The sequence below is a fragment of the Oncorhynchus tshawytscha genome, linkage group LG26 (genome assembly GCF_018296145.1).
Source record: "Oncorhynchus tshawytscha isolate Ot180627B linkage group LG26, Otsh_v2.0, whole genome shotgun sequence".
NCBI lineage: Eukaryota > Metazoa > Chordata > Actinopteri > Salmoniformes > Salmonidae > Oncorhynchus > Oncorhynchus tshawytscha.
In genome coordinates, this window is record NC_056454.1 from 36,796,164 (window position 1) to 36,811,241 (window position 15,078).

The 15,078-nt window shown below is 39.9% G+C and overlaps 1 long non-coding RNA gene across 2 annotated transcripts; it reads left to right on the forward strand.

The window, feature by feature from the left end:
* Positions 1-430: 430 nt before the first annotated feature.
* Positions 431-8,186, forward strand: LOC112225580. 2 transcript variants are annotated; one of them, XR_002949612.2, is made up of 4 exons: positions 431-833; positions 1,371-1,558; positions 5,019-5,172; positions 5,952-8,186. It is a non-coding gene; the product is annotated as an uncharacterized LOC112225580 (long non-coding RNA). The 2 variants fall into 2 exon arrangements; XR_006080027.1 differs by lacking the exon at positions 5,952-8,186 and having other exon boundaries at positions 5,019-5,624.
* The last annotated feature ends 6,892 nt before the right edge of the window (positions 8,187-15,078 follow it).

Sequence of the window (15,078 nt, forward strand, 5' to 3'; positions counted from 1 at the left end):
AGTGAAAGAGCAGTGGGTGTATTGGCAGGGGAAAGGGAACAAGCCTCAGGCATGTACTGTAATGGAACGCACCACATACCAGGGAAATTGAGAGTGTTAACATGTAAACACATAATCATGCTTCCTCTCTCAACAATGCTTCCTCTCTTTTGCACAACTAGCTCCCATTCATACAAAGGCACCACTGTAAGCATTCTTAAAAGAACAATACATTTTTATAAACTTGGTGGTTCGAGCCCTGAGTGCTGATTGGTTGACAGCGGTGGTATATCAGACCGTATACCACGGGTATGACAAAACATTTATTTTTACTGCTCTAATTACGTTGGTAGCCAGTTTATAATATCAATAAGGCACCTCGGGGGTTTGTGATATATGGCCAATATATCACAGCTAAGGGCTGTGTTCATGTACTCTGCGTTGCGTTGTGCATAAGAACAGCCCTTAGCCGTGGTATATTGGCCATATACCACACCTCCTCGGGCAATATTGCTTAAGTACACCCTCATATATCAAGAATATCAAGTATAACTGAAATTAATGAAGAACTAAATAAATTGTTTAACTAAATGCAACCACAGCATATGGCAGCTCTATAAATTGTCCCATAGCATGATCAATTGTGGAATTTGTTTAGGTAGGGTTTCCATGTCTTGTTACTGTAATTGATGACAACCCCTCATGGCGGTCCATTTGTTAAAAATGATCCCAGAACCAGGTGCCAGTCAACAGGAAGGGCCAAAGTGCCGTGGTGTTTGGCTCTGCTATGTACATCTACGGGGGATACATTGACATGATTGGCTCATCACAGGAGTTTTGGAAGTTAGAATTTGGTGAGTTAGAAGTTTTGGTCGCACTTTTTTTGAAGTGCATCTTATGAAGGCTTCATAAAGTATGAATTAAGGCTTTATAAGCACTATATACATGGGTCAGAAATCATCTGTAACCTTATTTCATGCTGTGGAAAAATTCATAATGTGGCATAACTGTCCGACATAACCATCAATACATTTTTTCACATGTATTAATTATTTATAGAGCATGAAATACAGTTATATATGATTTGTGACCCATTTATGTAGAGGTTTTAAAACCTATATGAATGCTTTATGAAGCCTTTATGAGCTGTATTTCAAATAAAGCGGGACCAAAGTTTTCCATGGGTATATCCTTTGATTTTCGTGACTATCACTTCAAAAACAATGCTGATGTCATGACTGGAATATGTTTTGAATTGAAAAAACACTTCCCCTAACAATGTGTGTGTGTGTGTGTGTGTGTGTGCCTGTGTGTGCCTGTGTGTGTGCCTGTGTGCGTGTGTGTGTGCCTGTGTGCGTGTGTGCCTGCATCCTTCCATGTATGTGTGTCAGACACCAAGTTGTGGACCCTGCTGGACTGCATCCAGATGGAGGTGGGTCCTGGACCCAGACACAGTCACTCTGCCATGACCGTCCTGGACTGCATGTACCTGTTTGGGGGGTCTGAGGGGCCTGAGTGAGCAGAGGGACCTGTGGAGGTGGAACTCCACATGTCACTCCTGGAGATGTCTCAAAGCCATGTTAGTACCCTGCTCTCTCTCTCTTTCGCTCTTCCTGCTTCCGGAGTTTCTCTGGGTACTGCAGATCTATAAAAATGGGTTTTGAAGGGTTCCGTCACTGACAACTTTCAATACCCTTATGGAGGACACCTCTGAGACTATCCCATTGTACGGGGCAAGCTAAATCAATATAGGCATGGTTTCCGGATGGGGAAAGAGGATGCGAGCTGGTGGATGGAGACTGAGGGGGAATGGGTTGGTGTTATATATATTTATCTTTGATTTAAAAAATTGTACCTGTAACCCCCCATAAAAAGACTAAAATAAACAAAAGAAAAGGAACTACCTCAATAGCCTTATAGAAGACATACACTTTCACAGTGAAGATGCATATAAACCAGCATAAAATGTACCTTCTCTTCATTGGTTTTATTTGCTTAATCATCATTCACTATCAATTGTTACTCTTGAATTAAAAAATGGTGGTTTGAGTACACACAGCACATGAGGTGAATCAACATTCTAAGTTATGTGATCTTTGCCACACAAAGAAAAAAGAAGAACAATAGACACATTGTGTTGGTTGTTTAACAATGGCATTGTTTTTTTTTTTTTTTTTTTAGGGGGGGGTGATCAGCTTCAATATTGCAGATAGATTGTAGCTTCCATCAATGTAATTGTCTGCATTCTTCCAATCCACCAAAAATATATATACAGCACAAATCAAACGTTTGCACACAACTACTCATTCAAGGGTTTCTCTATATTTTTTTTGTTATGTTCTACATTGTAGGATAATGGTGAAGACATCAAAACTATGAAAGAACACATATGGAATCATGTAGTAACCAAAAAAGTGTAAAACAAATCAAAATAGATTTTATTTTTGATCCTTCAAAGTAGCCATCCTTTGCCATGTTGACAGCTTTGCACACTCTTGGCATTCTATCAACCAGGTTCACCCCGAAGGCTTTTCGACTTGTCTTGAAGAATTTCCCACTTATGCTGAGCACACCAAACCATCTAATTTGGGTTGAGGTCGGGTGATTGTGGAGGCCAGGTCCTCTGATGCAGCACTCTTTCAGTCTCTTTATTGGTCAAATAGCCCTTACACAGCCTGAGTGTGTGTTGGGTCATTGTCCTGTTGAAAAAGAAATGATAGACCCACTAAGCGCAAACCAGATGGGATGGCATATCGCTGCAGAATACTGTAGTAGCCATGCTGGTTAAGTGTGCCTTGAATTCTAAATAAATCACTGAGTGTCACCAGCAAAGCACCAACAAACCATCCCACATCTTCCTCCATGCTTCATGGTGGGAACTACACATGCGGGGACCATCCGTTCACCTACTCTGCGTCTCACAAAGACACAGCGGTTGGAACCAAAAATCTCAAATTTAGACACATCAGATTAAAGGAAAAGTTTCCACCAGTCTAATGTCCATTGCTCGTGTTTCTTGGCCCAAGCAAGTCTCTTCTTCTTATTGGTTTCCTTTAGTAGTGGTTTCTTTGCAGCAATTCGGACCATGAAGGCCTGATTCACGAAATTTCCTCTGAACAGCTGATGTTGAGATGTGTCTGTTACTTGAATTCTGTGACGCATTTATTTGGGCTGCAGATAATTGCCGATTTCTGAGGCTGGTAACTCTAATTAACTTATCCTCTGCAGCAGAGGACTCTGGGTCTTCCTTTCCTGTGGCGGTCTTCATGAGAGCCAGTTTCCTCACAGCGCTTGATGGTTTTTGAAACTGCACTTGAAGAAAGTTCTTGACATTTTTCAGATTGACTGACCTTCATGTCTTGAAATAATGATGGACTGACGTTTCTCTTTTCTTATTTGAGCTGTTCTTGCCATAATATGGACTTGGTCTTTTACCAAATAGGGCTATCTTCTGTATTCCACCCCACCTTGTCACAACACAACTGATTGGCTGAGACGCATTAAGAAGGAAAGAAATTCCACAAATTCACTTTTAACAATGCACACCTGTTAATTGAAATGCATACCTCATGAAGCTAGTTGAGAGAATGCCAAGAGTGTGTAAAGGGTGGCTACTTTGAAGAATCTCAAATATAAAATATATTTTGATTTGTTTAACACTTTGGTTAATACATAATTTCATATGTGTTATTTCATAGTTTTGATGTCTTCACTATTATACTACAATGTAGAAAGTAATAAAAAAATAATGGAAAACCCTTGAATGAGTAGGTGTCCGAACCTTTGACTGGTACTGTACATACATACAGGGCGGCAGGTAGCCTAGTGGTTAGAGTGTTGGACTAGTAACCGGAAGGTTGGAAGATCAAATCCCTGAGCTGACAAGGTAAAAATCTGTCGTTCTGCCCCTGAACACGGCAGTTAATCCACTGTTCCTAGGCCGTCATTGAAAATAAGAATTTGTTCTGAACGGACTTGCCTAGTTAAAGAGGTAAAGAAATACACAGAGTATATTCACATATATGTGATTTTATTACTTTGTAACCCTACCACCCCTCCCCTAATTGGAGTAAACTAGTGAACAACAACGCTTAGGCTTCTACTTGCAGCTCATACATACTATATACATTTTACGGGAACAGAATATTTTACAATAGTTATATTTTGTTTGATTTTACTCCTCTAACAACCTCTCCCATCTATTTCTTTCACAGAAGTTTTGAACCTATATACATTTTAGACACAGTATGTTATACATTAGTTATGTTGTTATTAGTTGTTATTATTCCCAACCTTCAGCTCCATTCAACCCCTCCCATATATCACTTGACACCATCCATATTGGATTTCTATTTGTCATATATTTTTCAACTGTGCTGTGATGTTCCACAAAAGTTCTGAACCTTTCTATTCTCATAATTTCAGATTGTAAATTAAGAACAAACATTTTTGATAAAAGTACTATTATATTATTGATTGATTGACTATGACTTTTCACATCACCCCGTAGTGCTATCTGCAGAGTTAGCTCCAGGTAAATGTTCCAATTCTTCAGCCATTCCTGGACCTGTAACCAAAAACAAGCTACATGTGTACCAAAACAGTACCAAAACAAATGATCTAATGATTCTGTCTCTTCGCAGCTAAATCTGCAGAGCTGGGAAGTTTGTATCCCACATATATATAACATTCTATTGGTTGCAAGAATTTTGTATAATCATGTAAAATGAAAAATGTTATGTTTTGAATCCAGCATCATTTTGTGTATCAGTTCATAAATCATGTGCCATGGAATCAGTAAGTCAAATCTCTTCCCAACTATTTTACAATGCTGCAATTAGTTGGTTGTAATTTTGGGTAGAGCAGAAATGTCCATATATATTTTTGTTAGCTGCATGTGTGACATAACTCCACCAGTCCTATTTATGATATCATTTACGAAGATTTTTTTAAATTTGTATTATTACTTTTTATTTTTTTATCTAGTATATTTGAGTTTAACCACAATATTTGTTGTATTATTTGTTCTGTTTTGGTAGCGCCACCATGGGGCAGTCTGTTTACAACATTGACATCAGCAAACCTCTCACTCACAAGACGCCATACACGCTGTCTGCCATCTAGCCAGTACAGTTGATACCGGGATTCATCTATGAAGAGCACACTTCTCCAGCATGACATTGGCAATCCCAGGTGAGCATTTGCCCACTGAAGTCGGTTACGACACCGAATTGCAGTCAGTTCAAGACCCTGGTGAGGACGACAAGCATGCAGATGAGCTTCCCTGAGACGGTTTCTGACAGTTTGTACAGATATTCTTTGCTTGTGCAAAATCAGTTTCATCAGCTGTCCGGGTGGCTGGTCTCAGACGATCCCGCAGGTGCAGAAGCCAGATGTGGAGGTCCTGGGCTGGCGTGGTTACGCATGTTCAGCGGTTGTGAGGCCAGTTCGAAGTACTGCCAAATTCTCTAAAATGACGTTGGAGGTGGCTTATGGTAGAGAAATTAACATTCAATTCTCTGGCAACCGCTCTGGTAGACATTCCTGTAGTCTGCATGCCAAATACACAATCTCTCAAAACTTGAAACATCTGTGGCATTGTGTTGTGTGACAAAACTACACATTTTAGAGTGGCCTGTTTTAATCAGCTTCCTGATAAGCCACACCTGTCAGGTGGATGGATTATCTTGGCAAAAGATAAATGCTCACTAACAGGGATGTAAACAAATTTGTGCACAAAATATGAGAGAAATACGTTTTTTGTGTATATGGAAAATTTCTGGGATCTTTCATTTCAGCTCATGAAACATGGGACCAACACTTTACATGCTATGTTTATATATTTGTTCAGTAAATCAGTCAGAATTAAGAGAAAGATCTAGAGTGTTTTTGCTGAAGCAAGTTACACTAAATATATGATATAATAATATAATGTATGCCATTTAGCAGATGCTTTTTCTCCACAAGTACAGCTTCACCACCCGGACCTGGGTGAAGCTAGCCGTGCTACCCAGCTCCAACCCTCCACCCCACAGGATCTACCACTGCTGTGCTGGCCTAGGCCCCAGCTACCAGCCTGTCATGACCACCAGCATCACCATCAGAAACAGTCTGGACAGCAATCTACAGTCATTCAAAAACAAATGCTTCCCTTCCTCCTCAGAGTTAGAGGGCACTATAGAGCCGGAGACGTTAAGTAGCTCAGAGAAGCTATTGACTGAACTGGGGGACTATTGTAATGGTCTAAGTGGGAACTATGCTTAGCGCTTTGGGAACTGTCTGACTTTTTAAAATAATTTTCATACTTTTTTCATCAAACCCACAACCGTGGCGCTGCTAGTGTAATATATAATTAAATATTCACTATTAGCAATTACTGATTTTATTTTCAATACAATTCAACAAATTATTGTATTTCTGTTTTGCTATATATTTACATGCATTTCATTTGTAAAAGCTGTCAAAAGGGTGGAGGGAACGAAATGTACTCTTGAGGACTCCATGGTGTTGGGAAGGCTTTCAATGCAGGCTGCAGAGTTTGCTTCCCACCAGCAGGATCCGTGGAGGTTACGTGCAAAGTTTTTTATAGTAATGGTGATCAATGTCATGCTAAAGTGGAGGGAAAGTCCATGAAGATGGACATTATTGTGGATGCGGCAGAGTGGTTCCTGGGGCTAAAATATTTCTCAAGAAAGGGATTACATGAGGCTCTGTCACAAGCAGTGATACCCTCTCAGGCCCCAGAGTGTGGGGAGGGAGCTATTGAAGAAATGAGGGAGTGTGATATAGGTTTTGTTAAGTCATTTTTTTGTATGGCATTTCCTGTTTTACCTTAAGGAGTTTCCTTTTCCCCCCCTGTACAGATGGTGGCACCATAAATATAGTATGACGACCGCCATTAAACTTCACCGACGAAGAAGTTCACAAAAGATCATGAACAGTCAAAATCATGTTTGTCTTGAAATTGGATAATATTTGGATGAAACCAGATAAAGTTTATTCATAAAGTTACTGATCCCGTCCCCCATGTCAAACACTTGGATTCTGAAGGTGGGATTTTTAAGGGGATAGGGTAACATCACACTAACTCCTATTTTAATACACTATTGGTAACATGATATTATATTACCTAGCTTAAATAAGTAACGCCTTGTAAGCAACATCAGAGAAGGTGTGTTTGCAGAGGGGTCGTAGTTTATAAAGCTAGATAGCTACTCTACTGGTGCCAAAATTGGACTGTATGGTGTCAGCAAATGTAATTAAAAGTTGACACTTCACCTATGGCAATGATACTTGTATGTTTCCCCTTTCATTTGTGTCTGGTGTTAACTAGTTAATTGCTAGCTAGATCTTCATCTGTGTCTGGTGTTAACTAGTTAATGGCTAGCTAGATCTTCATCTGTGTCTGGTGTTAACTAGTTAATGGCTAGCTAGGTCTTCATCTGTGTCTGGTGTTAACTAGTTAATGGCTAGCTAGGTCTTCATCTGTGTCTGGTGTTAACTAGTTAATGGCTAGCTAGGTCTTCATCTGTGTCTGGTATTAGCTAGTTAATGGCTAGCTAGATCTTCAGCCAGCATGGAACAAACGGGTTGTTGAAAACTCTGACGCAGTTGTCATGTCAACACATCTGTCAGTGCTGCTGTGAACTGCGTCAATAAAAGACATGCCAAAAGGGAGATGTGTATATATAGATTTTCCGTAATTGATGCAATTTCAATGTTTGTTGCTTTGCTTATTTCCAATTTGTTTTTATACGTTTTTACTGAAACACTGTCAGTCAAGGCGAGCTCATGATTATTAGCTCCCCGCTCACTTAGCCTTTCAAAAATGGTTGAGCATTTCTATCCCCTAAAAAATATTATGGGTGATATTTTAATCTCTCAAAATACTATTTTACATGGGAATCAGAATGATTGTTCGGGACCTTTTAGTGGTTGAATATTTACCCATGTCCATTTGATCTGTTTCGCACAGTAACCACATCCAGATGAGAGGCCTTTGTTTAGGCATCTAGAAGTGAAAGTGATATAAAACACAGTATTTATTAATATGCTGTAATATGCAAATGCCTACAGCTAACCTGCTTGGTAAAATCTCTTGTAATTACAGTAAAATACAGTAGAAATAATTTTCTTACAGTTTAATAGAAGCATTTACTGTACTGTGTTTCATTGCCCCGGCATCATCGTGAATATCTCAGTATTGTATTGACACTATCCAGAGATATATCATAAGATTTCTTGTTGTGATTAAACTTCTTTGTGAGGTTTAACTGCGGTTGGCTTCTAATATGTTGCATTACCGCCCCCAACTGAACTATACTATAGATCCATTACACTTTACTATACGAAATGGGAAAGGGGAACCGTAAAAATATACAGTCGGAAGTCTACATACACCCTAGACAAGTACATTTAAACTCAGTTTTCACAATTACTGACATTTAATCCTAGTAAAAATTCCCCGTTTTAGGTCAGTTAGGATCACCACTTTATTTTAAGAAAGTGAAATGTCAGAATAATAGTAGAGAGAATTATTTATTTCAGCTTTTATTTCTTTCATCACATTCCCAGTGGGTCAGAAGTTTACATACACTCAATTAGTATTTGGTAGCATTGCCTTTAAATTGTTTAACTTGGGTCAAACGTTTCGGGTAGCCTTCATCAAGCTTTCCACAATAAATTGGGTGAATTTTGGCCCATTCCTCCATGACAGAGCTGGTGTAACTGAGTCAGGTTTGTAGACCTTGCTCGCACACGCTTTTTCAGTTCTGCCCACACATTTTCTATAGGATTGAGGTCAGGGCTTTGTGATGGCCACTCCAATACCTTGACTTTGTTGTCCTTAAGCCATATTGCCACAACTTCCTGAAGTATGCTTGGGGTCATTGTCCATTTGGAGGACCCATTTGCGACCAAGTTTCAACCTCATGACTGATGTCTTGAGATGTTACTTCAACATATCCACAAAACTTTCCTACCTCATGAAGCCATCTATTTTGTGAATTGCACCAGTCCCTCCTGCAGCAAAGCACCCCCACAACATGATGCTGTCACCGCCCACCCTTCAAGGTTGGGACGGTATTCTTTGGCAAACCTTCCCCTTTTTCCTCCAAACATAATGATGGTGCTTATGGCCAAACAGTTTTATTTCTGTTTCATCAGAACAGAGGACATTTCTCCAAAAAGTACGATCTTTGTCCCCATGTGCAGTTGCAAACTGTAGTCTGGCTTTTATATGGCGGTTTTGGAGCAGTGGCTTCTTCCTTACTGAGTGGCCATTCAGGTTATGTCTTTCTAGGACTTGTTTTACTGTGGATATAGATACTTTTGTACCTTTTTGCTCCAGCATCTTCACAAGGTCCTTTGTTGTTGTTCTGGGATTGATTTGCACTTTTCGCACCAAAGTACGTTCACCTCTAGGAGACAGAACATGTCTTCTTCCTGACCTGTATGATGGCTGCGTGGTCCCTAGTTGTTTATACTTGCGTACTATTGTTTGTACAGATTAACGTGATACCTTCAAGCGTTTGGAAATTGCTCCCAAGGATGAACCAGACTTACCATTTTTTTTCCGAGGTCTTGGCTGATTTCTTTTGATTTTCCCATGATGTCAAGCAAAAAGGCACTGAGTTTGAAGGTAGGCCTTGAAATACATCCACAGGTACACCTCCAATTGACTTAAACTATGTTAATTAGCCTATCAGAAGCTTTGAAAGCCATGACATCATTTTCAGGAATTTTACAAGCTGTTTTAAGGCACAGTCAACTTAGTGTATGTAAACTTTTGACCCACGGGAATTGTGATACAGTGAATTATAGGTAAAATAATCTGTAAACAATTTTTGGAAAAATGACTTGTGTCATGCACAAAGTAGATGTCCTAATTGACTTGCCAAATTAACAAGAAATTTGTGGAGTGGTTGAAAAACGAGTTTTAATGACTCCAACCTAAGTGTATGTAAACTTCCAACTTGAACTGTATATATACAGTACCAGTCAAATTATTTGGACACACCTACTCATTCCAGGGTTTTTCTTTATTTTTACATTTTTTACATTGTAGAATAATAGTGAAGAAATCAAAACAATGAAATAACACATGGAATCACGTAGTAAGCAAGAAAGTGTTAAACAAATCAAAATATATTCTATATTTGAGATTCTTCAAAGTAGCTACCCTTTGCCTTGCTGACAGCTTTGCCCACTCTTAGCATTCTCTCAACTAGCTTCACCTGGAATACTTTTCCAATAGTCTTGAAGGAGTTCCCACATAGGTTGAACATTTGTTGGCTGCTTTTCCTTCACTCTGCGGTCCATCACCTTATTCCACTACTTAAACCCTATCTGATCCTACCCCAGGCCAAAAGACTGAGAGGATGTGACACCACCACTTAACACATGCTGTAACTCTTCTGAAGTCAAATCTCATACCCCCAAGCAATGTTCCCTTCATTTTTTTTCCGGCACTGAGCAAATTCCAGGTCTGCTGAGCTCAAACTTCTGTGCAACTCCGTGCAATTCTGAGCAACTTCTTGCATGCGCTTATTGTGAACACTGAGGCTGTACCCACTTTAAGTTACAGTTATAACAGTGGCCAAGTAGACAACTGTGTCTACTTGATCATAATGTACAGTGCATTCTTAAAGTATTCAGACCCCTTGACTTTATCCACATTTCATTATGTTAAAACATTATTCTAAAATTGAAAATTGTATTTTTCATCAATCTACACACAATACCCCATACTGACAAAGCAAAAACTGTTTTTTAGAAATGTTTGCAAATTTATAAAACATTAACAAAAAAGGATATTGCATTTACATAAGTTTTCAGAACATTTACTCAGTAGTTTGTTGAAAGACATTTGGCAGCGATTACTACCTCAAGGCTTCTTGGGTATGATGCTACAAGCTTGGCACACCTGTACTTAAGGAGTTCCTCCCATTCTTCTCTGCAGATCCTCTCAAGCTCTGTCAGGTTCGATGTGGAGCATTGGTGCACATCTGTTTTAAGGTATCTACAGCGATGTTCGATAGGGTTCAAGTCCAGGCTCTGACTGGGCCACTCATGGACATTCAGAGACTTGTCCTTTGTGCGTTGCCTTGGTTGTGTGGGCCGTTTTCTTGTTGGAAGGTGAACCTTTGCCTCAATCTGAGGTCCGGAGCAAGTTTTCATCAAGGATCTCTCTGTACTTTGCTCCGTTCATCTTTCCATCGATCCTGACTAGTCTCCCAGGCCGTGCCCCTGAAAAACATCCCCATAGCATGATGCTGCCACCACCATGCTTCACTGTAGGGATGGTGCCAGGTTTCATCCAGACGTGACACTTAGCATTCAGGACAAAGTTCAATCTTCTTTCTCATGGTCTGAGAGTCCTTTAGATTCCTTTTGGCAAACTCCAAGCCGGCTGTCAAATGCCTTTTACTGAGGAGTGACAATTTCTTTGGCCTCACGGCTTGGTTTTTGCTCTGACATGCACTGTCAACTGTGGGATCTTAAATAGACAGGTGTGCGCCTTTCCAAATCATGCTCAATCAATTGAATTTACCACAGCTGGATCCAATCAAACATCTCAAGGATGATACATGGAGACAAAATGCACCTGAGCTCAATTTCGAATCATAGCAAAGGGTCTGAATACTTACGTAAATAAGGTATTTCAATTTTTATTTGTAATAAATTTGTAAACATTTCTAAAAACCTGTTTTTCACTTTGTCATTATGGGGTATTGTGTGTAGATTGATGAGGAAATGGTTTCATTTAATCCATTTTAGAATAAAGCTGTAACGTAACAAAATGAGGAAAATGTCAAGGGGTCTGAAGACTTTCCGAATGCACTGTAGGTCTATCAGAGTGGCCTACCATCAAAAACAATAGAGAAAATGCATCCCATAACATTTATCATGGAAATAGCTGTTCTATCATTCAGCCCACAGTAGCAACCAATGTGTGGTGTTCAATGTAGGCCTATATTCCGTGAGACTTTAGGAAAAAATATGCAGGGCTTGACAATAAGCTGTTTATCCACTTCTCCTTCAGACAAGGAGGTGATTGAAAATGTGTTGTTTGATCCAAGAAACCACTTCATTATTTATTATTCCCATACCATTATTACTGAGAATCAGACTAATTTGGCTACCCTCTGCCTATTGGCTACTTAGCTTATTCAAACCTGTCTCAAAAACCAACAATTTAAGACAGAGAAATTATGTTCTTTACCTGACTCGCTTTTCAAAGATGTCTAGAAACGCTCACGTTTTGTGCTGTTGTAGGAAGCAACCACTCTCCCATTGTTGACTAGAAATTAGCTATAACTGGGCTAATAACTAACTTACTCTGAAATAATGGGGCGGTAGGTAGCCTAGTGGTTAGAGCATTGGACTTGTAACCGAAAGGTTGCAAGATTGCAATCCCCAAACGGACAAGGTAAAAATCTGTTGTTCTGCCTCTGAACAAGGTATTAACCCACTGTTCCTAGGCCATCACTGAAAATAATGTGTTCTTAACTGACTTGCCTAGTTAAATAAATGTAAAATAAAATATGAACAAATGTGCACATATGGCTACATATAGCTCTCACTTTGATCTCAAAACAAGAGCATCTACTCATGACCACTCATGCTGTAAACACAGTCCAGTTCAAAGTGAATGGCATATCTATTTGTATATACGTTGTAGGGATATTGCGGCTCTGATTGGTTAAGCTGCACCGGAGTCTATAGAGTACAGGCTGAGTCATGCCTGTCAATGCAATAGAATCCTACTCCTGTTGTAAGAACCGACGCTGGAGATGAGAAGCAGGTTCAGGGAGTTGAACATTTAATGAACAGACAAGTGCCAGAACAAGACCATCGTCCGCACAGGGGGACAAAGCAACAATAATGTTGAAGCGGGGAACAACCTCGGGAACAGACAGATATAGGGGAGGTAATGAAAGCAGGTGATTGAGTCCATGTGAGTCCAATGAATCGCTGATGCGCGTGACAAGGGAAACAGGTGTGCGTAATGATGGTGGCAGGAGTGTGTAGTGCTGGGCAGCCTGGCGCCCTCGAGCACCAGGGAGGGAGAGCAGGAGCAGTTATGACAACTGTGCATTCTGCCTACAAGAAAATCTCTTGCATAGTTAGTTTTGCATACTAAGTCTTGCATAGTTGGTTTTGTTTCGGTATGTTACATTGAAAGTGGCCAATATTGGCAATTCCCACAGTAGAAGGAAACGTTGATAGTGTTAATTAAAGGGGAAAACTAGAATGTTGAATGAAGTTCAATCTCATGCTTCTCTGCGTGGGCTTATATTTCTTCTGCTGCTGCAGTCCCAGGGGAGCTGCACAGCTTAAAGGGAACATTTCCCCCAAGTACTTCTCTGCAGCTGCCACCACAACATTTATTTCCTGTGACTCACGTTCCATCTCTGCGGAACAGTTGATAACCATTGCTATGAAGCCGACCTTACTGAAACATACACTGAGTGTACAAAACATCAAGGACACCTTCCCAATATTAAGTTGCACCCTCCTTTGACCTCAGAATAGCCTCAATTCGTTGGGGCATGGACTCTACAAGATGGCGAACGCATTCCACAGGAATGCTGGCCCATATTGACTCTAATGCTTCCCACAGCTGTGTCAAGTTGGCTGGATGTCCTTTGGGTGGTGGACAATTCTTTATACACACAGGAAACTGTTGAGCGTGAAAAATTTAGCACTGTTGCAGTTGTTGACACAAACCAAAAAAAATGCTAAATAAAAGCTCAAAAGAACAGACTGCGCCAACTCTGTTTCACCACGCTTTCCACTGGGTCTGCCTTGCACCAAACGGCGGGTATCACAAACACCAGGAATCTTCAACTTCAATTGCTCCACCTCCACACTTAACGCTACCCCAGAAATCACTCCCTTCAATGGTGCCCTGTTCCTAAGCGCAAAGCAAGATACAGGTCTTTCCCCCAAGTTGTGTCGCACGGAGCGCCTGATCTGAAGAAACACAAACAAACATCACAAGTCCACTTCGGGTTATCTTCACCGACGCAACAGCACCCACCATCTTTTCCACCCAACCTGAAACCACCCATTGATCAGCCAAAAGGCCTGGTTCCACCCTCTTCAAAAATCTCACTCCCACTGGACCAAACCTATCTTTATTATAACCATGTCCATCAATGCAAGGCTGTAATTATGCTACAACAACATTTTCAGTAATGGTTACAGAAGTGTTTTACTTGCTATGACTGTGCTGTGTTTTTTGTATATATTCTTTTAGCAACATTAGTTGAATGCACTGATTGTAAGTTGCTAAGGACAAAAGCACCGCTAAATGACCAACATCTAAATATTAAAATGAAAAGTTGCATGGGTAATTTTGGTAATACACTAAATTAGATTAACAAAGTACTGAGCAAAGGGTCTGAATACTTATGTAAATGTGATATTTCAGTTTCTTTATGTTTTATACATTTGTTAAAATGTATAAAAACTGTTTTTGCTTTGTCATTATGGGGTATTGTGTGGGAAATGTACAATTGAATCAATTTTAGAATAAGTCTGTAATATAACAAAATGTGAAAAACGTCAAGGGGTCTGAATACTTTCTGAATGCACTGTATATTTTTGTTCAGTATATATAAATTACTATGAACACTCTCTCGTGTCCTTATGTGACTAACATAGGTCGTGCCTAGACCACGACCACGCTTGACCGTTGGCTAATGCGCCATTTCACTTGTCCTACTAACCTACATCAAGGTATCGGAAGGTGTTGGTGTTTTTTGACAAACTGTTGCATGCAGGCACTTTACTCAGAAATAATTAACCGAGTTTTCAGATGAATGGGCCAATAGTGTAGTGAAGGTGTTTCAACAAAGGATGGCGCTGTTTGTTTTCTTTTTTCTTGTGCGTAAAAACGCACGGATGGCACGAGTTTCCGGGAATTTGTCTTTCAATTCCAAGTTATAGACAAAACCGAGTCGTTCACCGACTGTCGGAACATGTGAATACCTTACAAAAAATGTGATGGTGAAACACATTGGAATAGAATAAAAAAATTACTATGTTCAATCAACCCCGAAAACTACAGTGAAGTGTGTTTAGGATATGAGG